This window comes from Somniosus microcephalus, unplaced genomic scaffold, assembly GCF_052327205.1.
Source record: "Somniosus microcephalus isolate GS21.2 unplaced genomic scaffold, FLI_Smic_1.0 unresolved_chr1, whole genome shotgun sequence".
Lineage (NCBI taxonomy): Eukaryota > Metazoa > Chordata > Chondrichthyes > Squaliformes > Somniosidae > Somniosus > Somniosus microcephalus.
In genome coordinates, this window is record NW_028225179.1 from 56,473,548 (window position 1) to 56,486,885 (window position 13,338).

The 13,338-nt window shown below is 43.6% G+C and overlaps 1 non-coding gene across 1 annotated transcript; it reads right to left on the reverse strand.

Annotated features, from left to right (window-relative positions):
* Nucleotides 1–11,484: 11,484 nt before the first annotated feature.
* Nucleotides 11,485–11,580, reverse strand: trnai-uau (transfer RNA isoleucine (anticodon UAU)). The gene is made up of 2 exons: nt 11,543–11,580; nt 11,485–11,520 (listed from the first exon to the last, which is right to left on the reverse strand). It is a non-coding gene; the product is annotated as a tRNA-Ile (tRNA).
* Nucleotides 11,581–13,338: the final 1,758 nt, after the last annotated feature.

Here is a 13,338-nt window from a genome sequence, read left to right on the forward strand (position 1 = left end):
TTCATCATACACGCTCTTTTTTTGTTTCATCAGCTTCTCTATCTCCCTCGTCATCCAAGGAGCCCTTGCTTTGGTTCCCTTACCCTTCCCTCCTGTTGGAATGTATCTAGCCTGTATTTGGAACATCTCCTCCTTAAAGATCACCCATTGTTCCGTTACAGTTTTCCTGTCATCCTTTGGTTCCATTTTAATCTGGCTGGATCCTTTCGCTTCCCATTTAAGTTAGCACTATTCCAGTTTAGAAGTTCCACTCTAGATTGTTCCTTGCTCCTCTCCATTGCTAATCTAAATCTTATGATACGATGATCACTCAGACGCAAGTGTTCACCCACAGACACTTGGTCAACCTGGCACACCTCATTCTCCAGCACGAGATCCAGCAATGCCTCCTTCCTACTTGGGCCAAGAACATATTGGTCAAGGAAATTCTCCTGAACACATTTCAGAACTTCCTCCTCATCCTTTCCCTTTACTCTGGCATTATTCCAATCGATATTTGGGTAATTAAAGTCCCCCAGTATCACCATACTATAGAAACATAAACAGAGCTACATAGAAGATAGGAGTAGGAGTAAGCCATTCGGCCCCTCGAGCCAGCTCCGCCATTCAATGCGATCATGCTGCTCATCCAAATTCAGTACCCTGTCCCTGCTTTCTCCCCATATCCCTTGATCCCTTTAGCCTTAAGACATTTATTCAAATCCTTCTTGAATATATTTATTGAATTGGCCTCTACTGCCTTCTGTGGTAGAGAATTCCACAGGTTCACCACTCTCTGGGTGAAGAAATTCCTCCTCATCTCTATCCTATATGGTTTATCCCTTATCCCTAGACTGTGGCCCCTGGTTCTGGCATATCTCTGCGACTTCCCTGCAGATTTGCTCCTCTGCCTCCCTCTCACTATTTGGGGGCCTGTAGAATACCCCAATACCGTGATCAAACCTATTTTGCTCCTCAACTCTAACCAAATGGATTCTGTCCTTGTCCCCTCAAGAACATCTTCCCTTTCAAAAAGACAATGTCTTCCTTAATCAGCACTGTCACCCCATCTCCCATTTTTCCTTCCATATACTTTCTGAACACCTTGTACCCTTGAATATTAAATACCAAGTCCTTGCCGTTTTTAAGCCGCATTTCGGTTGTTGCCGCAACATCATATTGCCACATGGCTAATTGTGCTTGTATTCACCAACCTTATTCACCACATTTTGTGCTTTTATGTACTTGCATTCTAAACCAATTTTTCATTTTTTCGTAGTCTTGATTAGTCTGCTCCTATCTAATATTGTGCTACTTCCTCCTCTAGTGCTACTTTCTTCTCTAATGCTATCCAACACACTCAATCTTTTATTCACCTCATTCCTCTTTTGTACTCCTATATTCTGGTGCCCATCCCCTTGCCAAGCTAGACTAAACACTCCCCAACAGCACTAGCAAACCTCCCCACGTGAATATTGGATCTGGCTCTCGAGGTGTAACCCGTTCAGATTGTACAGGTCCAACCTTCCCCAGAAATGGTCCCAATGCCTCAGGAATCAAAAGACCTCCCTCCTGCGCCATCTCCCCAGCCACGCATATAGGACAAGAACTGGTAAAACTTCGTGGCCAATGTCTTCACTCAAATGTTTCTTCGCTGTCACAGTGAAATAATGCAACATTTTCAGTACAGTTGACTATTCTAGAGTGTATTATATCAGGATGCTGAGACAGACAACAATGTTGAGCTATTAATTCTGCAATATCTTATAAGTCGTAGATTCAAAACTAGTTTTGTAATAAGAATCTAATATTGTTGACTTGAACTAGTCAGCAATGCTCGCACGGCAGTTGGATGCCTGTGTCCAGTTGGAAAGCTGTCTGAAAGAACATGCAGTCTGGCAGAGCTGGACGTCCAGCAGATTGACTTTTCTGCTGAGCAGACGATGAGCCTCCTTCTTGAAAATGGTTCGTCAGTCCAGCTCAGAGGGGATTAAGCATCATGAAAGTAGGATGGGGCTGGGGCCACTTGTGTAACAGGAAGTGTAGGGGGCAGTATCCCATCCTTCAAAAACATTAATGATTCAGTTGCAAAATCTGTTTGCACAACTCGCCACTCGGCCCAAGGATGAGCCGAGCCGATCACGTGGAGTTAACGCGATTCTGCCAGTCAGTTAATTCAGTGGTATTTCAAGAACAATTAGAAATCAGATAATAATAACCGCATCACGTAATGGATACGGTGTTTAACTTTGATGTGTATTATAATGTTATCAGAAAATTGTAGTTTCCAGTCTGTCGCGGTTGGTTTGCACACTGGGTTCCAACCTGGAGCGGACCTGTTTTACACCTGACCATTTCTAACACAATCACTGACCTCATGTAACGGAAATATCTAAAGTCCTTTTGTTCACAGAAGCTGACTGTACATTTTCAACGTTGTTGATCCGGGTGTAACGGGCAGGACTTGTGTTGAAGAGGACTTTCGTGCACATTGTTTCTGTTTGGATGTCATATTTTTCTAAACACCGTCATTTCACTCCAGCCGAACGAACTGACGGAAGAAGGAAGAAAGTTCTCTCTCTGATTCGCGATCTCTGTTTCACCTTCATTCGAGAAGGTGAAGAATTCCAATGGTCCGTGTTAATTTAAACAAGATATGAACAATGAAGAGGCCAAGGCCAGTGGTTTGGACGAGATTAGAATTGAAAGCTAATTTTATGTAAGATTCAGTCAAATGCTGGGAAGGTTTATCAGCATCAAACATTCAACACAATGAATAAGCACAATGGATTAGCATTGCATCCTCTTAACCTCTCGTCTCCCGTCTACGACAACTCAGCCATTACATTTGCTGCTTTTTGAATCCAATCAGAAATACTCCGCAAGAAAGTCCCCTTTACCGCTTGTCCTGCCCATGCACCCAGATCAACAATGCTGAAAATGTGGAATCAGCTTCTGCAAGCAAAGGGCATTCCATTAATTCAGGAAGGCAGTAATGTGCCTGATCGAAAGAAGAGGTGCGCAGCCCTTTTAATCAGAGCAGGCAGGCTGTTCACGCCGGTTTGATTCCCGGTCAGTGCAGAACCCTGTACGGTTTGAATTCGGCACCCATAGGACCAATTCACAAGCAAGCTTCTCACATCCTTTCAGCGCTAGAGGAAGCAGGACTGACTAATATTCAGGGAAGAGGGTGTTTCAAGAATATTGACCCTGAATGTAAGTTTATCCCAATTCAGGCGATCTCATGGGTGCAGAAAGCAAAATGTAAAGGTGCTGCATTGGCCGGAATCGAACACGGATGCAATAACTCCAATGAGACACCAAGCTCAATATACCTGGGAGCCTTTAACTTTTCTCAGTTGGTTGCTTTTCAGTTGCTTAAGTGAAGATCTGTGATTTCGAAATATATGGGCAAAATGACACGAAATCTTATGTTTTTAATGGAAAGTATTTATGTTTTCTGAAATGTCGATGAACTGTAAGAAGCTGAGTTTTGACTAAAAGCGAGCGGGGCTGTTCTGGGATTTGAACACGGGCCGTCTCGCAGCTATGAAACACCAAAGCAAGAATGCGAGCAAACCCGTTTCAAAGAGACATCGAATGATCGGCTACTGACGGCAATCCCAATTACGATTAGCAATGTCGTCAAGAAAATTTCTGGTGCAAACCGGTTGTTTTGCTTCCAAGAGCCAGCCCTGCTTTCTAAATGCTTGTCTGTCGAGCGGTCCCGCAGTTCTAAATGTATCCACTGGTTTCAAAGCATCAATTCAGATTGCTGCGAATGGGACATGTGCCGCCAGGAACAGCGGTGGTAGCAGAGCAAACTTAACAGTGTAAGTAGGTGAAAGTGATTGTTAGATTAAGGTAATGCCGCAGAAAAGTGACAAAGAAACGGAAGGAGGAAAGTGAAGGAGGGCTATAGATTGTGGACGGAAGAAAAAGCTGGGAGAAGAGGCGGGTTTGAATTATGGAGCATCAAGCTCAGGCATGTGAGAGCGCGGGGTTTGAAGGAGGAAATAGGTTCTCACCATCAATAAAAAAAACGCTGTTTGATGCAGAGAAGATTGATTTTTTGCTGTGTTCTATCAGCAGGTGCTGCAGAGAACAGAAGATATAAAGCGAACTATACCGTGATTTAGATTCAAACTAAGGTTGCTGTGGCCGCAACGCAGAGTACTGGACCACTAAACGATCCTGCATCACACATCAGCTGCGCCAGCTCTGCCCTAACCACAGCCAAGTCACGCACGGCACTGCTTAGAAAAGATCGATTTTTGGTGAAGATGCCAAAATCAGCACCGCCAGAAATTTTGACACCGGTGGAATTCGACCCACGACCCGCAGCGAATGGAGCCTTAATCCATAATGGGAACTAGTGCAGCCGCAGTTACATTAAAAAGGATTGTATCCCTTTCGCACGAGAAGAAACTCACCCCTGGAGATTCATTCGGACAAAGAAAAAAGGCCCTGCTGGGAGTCGAAGTCAGGATCGCCTGCTTACCAAGAAGCGCTTTAACCAGCTAAGCCACGAAGCCAAATCAAACCTCCAGGCGGTTGCCTCCTCTCACTGATATCTATCAGCTACCTGTCACTGTCTGTTGGAGGCTGAGGCCGTTTTTTATTGATTCTCCTCTCCTGTCTATTCCGCCATGTGTCCCGATGCTGTCTGTATCTCACTGTGTTTATCTCAGTTTCAATCTGTGGGTTGATTCTGAATGAATACCTGTGTTAGTGTCTTACATGAAATGAATGAGGGGGGTCAGACAATTCTTCCTCTGACACTGGGGAACTAATGAGCCAACATTTTTAACAAGATTTTGATTATTGTGATGCAACAATTACAATATTGAACTTGAATGATTTAGGTTCAATTCTGTGCAAAAAGCACCTGTGATCCCAACGGAGGAAGGGGAGAGAGGCAAGAGAGATACAGGAAAGATCACCTTGGAAATTACTGGCCCCGTATCTACTTTAAATCCCCCACTGCATTTAAACACTTTTAATGTCATATTCACACATTGATGCATTTGACCATTATAGAATATCTATCGCTGTCTCTGCTCTGAAATAACTGCTTTATATATTTGATCTCTCCCGCTGTGTTCAGTCTCTATCCTGAATATTTATCTCCAACCTGGAATGAGTTTATAATCTGGAGACAAGGTTTCTGCAGCCGGCGGGCAGGGAGCAGAGGCTGAGGCTGACCTGTGTCTTGTGGGAGCGGAACACAATGTTCCTGATGTTTATTGTCATTATCCTGCAGAATATTCCATACTGTTCTCAACATCTTACATTACCGTTAAATATCGGAAGTTTTGTTTTATTATAATGATCACTGCGATTCTTCTGGACTTGCTGAACTTGCAGCAAATTAAATATCACAAAACCGTCATCACCAATAATAATTAGGGTCAGCGATTTGATAATTTAACTGCTTGGCTGTTTTCGCAGCTGCAGTAGCCGAGTGGTTAAGGTCGTTGGACTTGTAATCCATTGGGGTTTCCCCGCGAGTTTTCGAACCCTGCTCGCAGCAGATTCTATCATTATTGTAATTAATTAATTCAAATAATTTATTTTCTTCAATCTGCTCCCTCTGGAAGGATTGTGGAACTTTCAATGCCGGTTTTAAGGAAACTAAAGGAATGCCGAGAGACCTGGATCACTTATTTACTTCAAGAAGTTTTGCTGACCGAATTCCAAAAGTTTTCTGCAGATTGCCTGGAAGCTGCAGATAAGGAGGCCTCGCTAGTCTCTGAGGAACCTTCGCACACACTCGGTGCTGCCCGGTAGCATCAGTCTGTGTAACCATGGGAGAGAGAGAATGGAAAGTCACTGGCAGGCTTGTTTCTGTCAGCAGCAATGGTACAAGAGCAGCCATTCTAAAGTGAAAAGCAGAGCACATTCCAAGAGACAGTCCAGGAGACAGACAAACGGAGTGGAGATCTGGAAGACTGACCAGAAAAACACCAAGGAGACACCAACACATAATTCATCTCACCATCTCCCGAAGCAGAAGAATTGACCATTCTGAGTTTTGAGTTGCACCACTGAGTTAAATGTTATACAAATCTCTCTCTGTAAAACTTGTATTATTAGGTTAATAAAACGATTTGTTTGAAAAGTTTAAAGCTTTGCTTGATCTGAGCTCTGATTACCCTAAAGAGTGAAGAGAGTTACAACTAAAACCTTACAGATCCTTCCGTCCAAAGTCACATTTTCCTCCCAAGCATGCTACACTTAGCTCATGGCAAAGCTTAAATTATTAATATATAGGCGGAATGGAAAATCTTTTCGGGCTATGGGGGAGAGCAGCGGAGTGGTGCGCAGTCTGTTAACTCACTGGGCGGAATTGTTCTTCTCCGCTCGGAATCCAGCTTCAAACTGACCATTAAAACCGATGGTCATTCGGACTAATCCATTGTGCTTTGGACTCGTGGGGTTGAATCCCATCCTCATCATTGCTGGCCACACTGGGCTTTTCAGTCTGTGCCTCTGTGCTGTTCATGCGAATACTAAAATAAACACGGACTCATTGCATAAACGTAGAACAGAGATTGCGAATCACAGATACACCATTTCCTCTCTATTCTTTCCTCTGAGATTGAAACCCAATGAAAGACTAGCGGGAAAACAAATGATTAGAGAGCAGAAACAGAATTTTTACTTTTCGGAACAAATGTAATTTTAAAAGATTTTATCAACATTAATGACCAGATTATCTGTTTTTTTGTCTTTCGTTGAGAGATAAGTAATGGGCAGTGCACTGGGGAGAAATCCTCGTTCTTTTCGAAATAGTGCCATGGTATCTGAGGCTTCGGTGTTACGTCTTTTCAGAAAGACGGTACCGTCGAAAGTGCAGCACACCCTCAGTACTGCACTGGAGTGTCAGCCTGGATTATGAGCTCAAGTCTCTGGAGTGGGGCTTGAGATTGCTGCCGCTGAGCCACGGCTGACACCTAAACTCAATTCATTCGGCTCGAGTGAAATGGCGAAGACAAAAAAATGACAGTGGACAAAACTTCTACTTGGGGCACAAGAATAAACCGCATCATTGTATAACTGTTTAAAAGGAATGTGCTGTCAGTCCCGGATCATTCTGTGTCTGTTTAAAAGGGATGTCCTGTCAGTCCTTGATCATTCTGTCTCTGTTTAAAAGGGATGTGCTGTCAGTCCAGGATCATTCTGTATCTGTTTAAAAGGGATGAACTGTCAGACCCGGGTCATTCTGTGTCTGTTTAAAAGGAATGTCCTGTCAGTCCCGGATCATTCTGTGTCTGTTTAAACAGGATGTGCTGTCAGTCCCGGATCATTCTGTATCTGTTTAAAAGGGATGTGCTGTCAGGCCAGGATCACTCAGTGTCTGTTTAAAAGGGATGTGCCGTCAGTCCCGGATCATTCTGTGTCTGTTTAAAAGTGATGTGCTGTCATTCCTAGATCATTATTTATCTTTTTAAAGGGGATGTTTACCTGAAATTCATCATACAACCTACTTTCTGTTTAAACAAGAAAGGAGGTTGTATGATGCATATCAGGCGAATTCTTCAAGGCAGAATCAGACCAAATATAATAAGTTGAGAGGGGATGTGAAGATACAAATAAGATTGGCAAAGAGACTATGAGAGTAGAATGGCGTGAAACATAAAATGGAACCCAAAAATCTACTACTGGCATGTAAACAGTTAGCGGGCAGTAAGAGACGGGGTGCGGCCTATTAGAGACAAAGAAGGCTTCCCATAATTTTCCTATCTTCCCTAGCTGCCATCAGTGGTGGGTAAAGTTTTAGAAACAATAATCAAGGAAAAATTAACGGGCACTTGGAGAAGTTTAAGCTAATTAAGTAGCGCCAACACGGATGTGTGGAATGCAGAAAGTGCTTGGCTAAACGTATTGAATTTTTTGATGAAGTAACAGAGAGGATTGATGAAGTGTATGCAATGGATGTTGGCTACATGGATTTTCGGAAGGCGTTTGACAAAGTTCCACATAAAAGGCTAGTTAACAAAATTGAGGCTCATGGAATAGGTGAGTCAGTGGCAGCTTGGATAATGAATTGGCTTAAAGACAGAAAACAGCGAGTTGTGGTAAATGGCTGTACTTCAGATTGGAGGATGGTAGACAATGTTTTTCCCCAAGGGTCAGTGCTGGGGCCACTGCCTTTTTGATATATATAAATGACCTGTATATTGGAATACGGAGTAGCTTTTCTAAATTCGCCGATGACACCAAACCTGGGGGTGTGGCAAACAGTGATGATGATGCCAATCGACTACAACAGGACATAAAAAGGCTAGCAGAACGGGCAGACACGTTGCAGATGGGATTTAATACAGAGAATTGTGAGGTGATGCATTTTGGCAGAACGAACAGGGAGAGGGAATATACACTTAAAGGGACAGAGGGGCCTGGGAGTTAATGTGCATAGGTCCCTGGAGGTGGCAGGACATATTGAGAGAGTGGTTAACAAAGCATTTGTGATCTTGGGCTTCATATATAGAGGTATTGAGTACAAAAGTAGAGAAGATTTGCTGAGACTTTATAGAGTGCTGGTTAGGCCACAACTGGAGTATTGCGTCTCATCTGGCCACTACACTTTAGGAAGGATGTGAAGGCCCTTGAGCGGGTGCAGAGGAGCTTTACCAGGATGGCTCCGGGGAAGGGGGATCTTAGTTACAAGGACATGTTGGAGAAGCTGGATTTGTTTTCATTAGAGTAAAGGAGGTTGAGGAGTGATTTGATAGAAGTGTACAAGATAATGACGGGTTTTGATAGGCGAGACAGGGAACGGCTTTTCCCACTAGTTGATGGTACAAGGACTAGGGGATTTAAGATTATAGGCAAGAGATACAGGGGGGTGTGAAGAAACAAAATTACACACTGGTGGTGACCTGCAATTCACTGCCGTTGGAAGTGGTGGAATCAGAGACACTGAATGTTTTCAAGGGGAGACTGGATCGGCATTTGAGGGAAATAAATTTGCAGAAATACGGCGATAGAGCGAGGGAATGGTACTGACTTGATTACTCGACAGAGAACCGGCGCTGGCTCGATGGGCTGAATTGCCTCCGTCTGTGCGATTATGACCCTATGATTAAATCGAGTGAGTGCACAGTCATGGATCATCAATTGTATAAGTCTTTTTAACAGGTGTGCGAATTTAGCTGTAATGACCCCGTTGTTAAGGTTGGCGGGGTTCAGGCCGGGACTTGAACCCGGGATTTCTCGCATTTATTTAAGCAGCGAAATTCCCTGAACGAGAATCAGACCTCTAGACCAACGAACCGCCGATTTTGGCCTCGAATTTGCGTTAGGTTTCCCTGCGCTGTTGCAAACCCAGTTCGCAGAGGAGCTGTTCATTTTTATGAAATATGTTTATATTTTCCTAAATCCACTGCTTTATATGAGCTGTTTCCCTGAATCTGCTCACAATTCTCCCCATCACAAGAAGACCCGGGAAGCAGTGGTCATGTGGTCAAATGGATAAGGGGTTTGACTTCGGTGCGAATCGTTCAGTTAGCAGATGATTGTGGATTCGAGTCCTGCCGTGGTCGTTTAAATAACTGGGCGAAACCTGTTCTGAATCTGCCTTCAAACCGACCATTTCGGACAGCCCCTCACCTGAATATATCGGAAGGCCTTTTACTTACATGGGCTGATTGTACATTTTCAACATTGTAGGTCTGTGTGCACGTGCAGGACAAGCGGTGAAGGGAACTTTCTTTCAGAGTATTTCTGCTTTGATGCAAATAGCATGAAACAGAAACATAGAAGATCGCAGCAGGAGTAGGCCATTCGGCCGCTCGGGCCTGTTCTGCCATTTAATGAGATCATGGCTGATCATCAAAATTCAGTAACATGTCCTTGCTTTCTCCCCATATTCCTTGGAATGGTTGAGCGCAGTTTCATCGATTGTGCTTTGCACGCGTGGGTTCGAACCCCGTCCTCGTCGTTATTCCATTACACGATTGATGCTGATAAACCTTCCGAGCGTTTCACTGAATTTTGCGTAAAATAGGCTTTGTAATCGCAATCTCGTCAAAATCACACTGGTGATTCAGGTCTGTGCACTCTTCATATCTTGTTAAAATTAAAACAGACCACTGGAGTTCTTGAATGAACGCAGGATGGGAATCAGAGATGGAGAATCATCCCTACCTGTCTTCCTTCCTCTGCGATTGCCACCAAATGAAAGACTAGCGGGAACAAAGACAAATGATTAGGGAGCAGAAAAACAACTTTATCGTTTAGGAGGCAATGTAATTTCAAAAATATTTAACAAACTAAATGAGGAGATTTTCTGTTTTAGTGTCTTTATTTGAGAGGTAAATAATGGGCAGGACAATGGGAGATATCCTCATTATTTTTGGCATACTCTCATGGGACCTGAGGCCTCGGTTGAACGTCTTACTGGAAAGACGGCACCACCGACAGTGCAGCTCTCCCTCAGTACTGCACTGGAGTGTCAGCCTGGATTATGTGCTCAGGTCTCTGTTCATTCGGCTGGAGTGAAATGACGTAGATAAAGGGAAAAATTATATGGAGTCAAAATTCAACTTGGCGCCCTAGAAAAATTGCGTATCGTAATCGGCCGCCTTTTATAAAAACCGCCCCAGTTATGTTTCCATCGATTTCATAAGCAATGATAATCAGCCCTGTCTATAATGGGCGGGGTCGTGGTCAGTCAAGGATCACTCTGTGTCTGTTTAAACCGGGTGTGGTCACAATCCCGGATCATCTAGTGCATTAGTCTATTTTAAAGAAAAGCGATTCCAGTTGTGATGACCGAGTTGGTGAGTTTTATCTAAATGCCGTGGGGTTCGTCTGAGGTTTGAGCCCAGAAGCTCTCGCATTTTAATTTGTGAAATGTCCTACGCGAGAATCATGCCCCAAGACCAAGGAGCTGACGATTTTTGTCCGAAGTTACATTAGGTTTCTCTGCTCTAGTACGAACCCAATTCGCAGAGGTCATGTTCATTAATTTGAAATATGTTTATCTTTTCCTAAATCCACTTCTTTATATGAGCAGTTTTCCTGAATCTGCTCACTATTCTCCCCATAACAAGAGGGTCGGCGACAACCTAATTCTGGATATGGTGTTTGGGCGATTGTCTGTACGTAACTTCCGTCCTTGTAATTCGCAACATCATGTTCAGGTGAATCGTTGTTTGTGTTCAACGTGATGTCGGAAACCTGTACAGATAACTCGTGAGTTTACACATCTTCTCGCTTGTGCCAAAGACTTAGTCACTGCTTTGAAATCGAATTTATTTCCTGCACATTATTCTTTGCCTGATAGTTGCTGGTTTAACAGTTAAAACTGGCCCCACCTTCCCTCCTGTCAATAAGTAACATTTGAAGGGCTCCTTTAAAACTTCCATCCGTTATTGGAACACAGTGGGCCTGAGGAACATAAGAGCCCACGTGGAACAGCTTATAAGTGTATAGTTAGCGGATAAGACAATTGCACTTTCTGCTCCGGTCGAAATAGCGCACAGCAAAAGCATTGACTGCTCTAGGTGAGGCTCGAATTCACAACCTCGGCATTTCTCCGAGTCTGTACTAGCTATATAAGTACCGCGCGCTAACCGATTGCGCCACTAGAGCTGCGCTTGATTGGTGCTCGTTATCCGTGCACATTTACTTGCACATTTCAGGTTGTCTAATCGTGCGGGGATGCAATGTTGTTTAATTGAGGCGCATTGGCTGGGTTTATATGAAAGAGTGAAGCAGGAGTTACTCTCATGTGTTCGCGAGCTGGTGAACTTACCAAAGGCTGCACCAGATCCTGGTGTCATAAGTACTGAACATTTTTACCCAACTCCTAAAATACAGTCTGCAAAATGAGAACCGATGAAAATTCATCACATGCAAAACAAAGAAACGTTTTAAAGTTTTGCCCATGATTCGTTAACCATGTGAGTTACTGGTTGATTAATGACGATTACAGCAAATTTCTCACACAGTCTAATGAGATGTATGTAACAGAATAAACAGTTTTTTTAAAGTTAACTCCTCGACGTGGAATGGAATCCGTATTGCAGGGTAAGAGTATTTGTAGATGACAATTGCTGCTCTGAGCTGTTTCTCTAATTATTTAATGAGCAGCAGTTTCCGAAGTGTAGCGGTTATCACTTCCGTCTAAAGTGCAACAGATCCCCGGTTCAATCATGTTTTGCAGGTAGAGATTAATAAAATACATTAACAGCCACGCGGTATTCTTCTTTTATCTATACAGTTCTGTACACACTCAAACTCTACAGAGATACCGACTGTGTGAGAGTTCATTGCAGAATCCTGCAGCGCTGCCTCTGTTAATAGCAACAGTTCGGAGCCGCATTTCAGACGCGGCAACAAACCCATGAGCTGGTGTGCTGGTCCCCAGCTCCCGGAGTGAGTGTGGTCACGACAGCAGTGAAGTTCAGGCCGTCTGACCGGTCCCGCTCTCACCAAGCGCCCGCTGCCGGTGGAAAGCAGCGACTGCAGCCTCAGAGAGCGTAAACTGCCCATCGCTGCGAAACAAGAAATCACTGAAGCAGAGGAGCGCAGAGATTTGCATCTATAGCGTGTAGGTGAGGATGTCGAGTTTGATATCGATCGACTCATTGTTTTCGAACCGCTGAAATTGAATCTCTCTCTGGCAGATGTTGCAGGCTTACGTATGAAAAGTGCCCTCGAGGTGCAATCGACAAATTTGGAGAGGCCGTGTAGTGGGACAAGATAAAGGATCAGCGCAGTTAATGAAGAGAACAAATTAAACAGTAGCTCAGGTTGATGAACCTTGCACTGGTGAAAATCCTGGGCAGAGATTTAGAGGAAGCGACAGTGGGAAGGGCTGTACTGCGATTCTAACACTTCTCCAAGCACATTCCAGGCAAGTCATCGACAGTAAAAAGAGGGCTTGGAACGGGAATGGAACTGCGGGCACACGTCTCAGTCAAAATGCAATGGACAATACCTGGCAAATCCATTTGATTAAACGTTTGATAACCAGTTCATTGGGCCTGTATATTAGACAGAGTGACTCTTTAATCTAGGGTTATGAATCTCGCTTTGTGGATTGTAGATTGAAATTTACGAAAGGTGAGCCTCTTTTTAACGTCAACTTCTAATATTGGACTTGCGCTCAAAACTTGTTCTAATCTGCCTAATAAATGATTGATCAGGGCCCAAATCATTCTCCATCAATCTCCAGCGGCTTAGGAGGAAGGTCAATGCAAACTGTCATGCAAATATCATGGCTTTAAAGACAAACAATTAAAGTATTTTTTTATCAAACAATCACTGGTGATGGTTGTAAGTATATTTGTGTGTGTCCATATTAGATACAAAAGTATTTGTGAGTTGCTGTTGTGTTAGATGTAA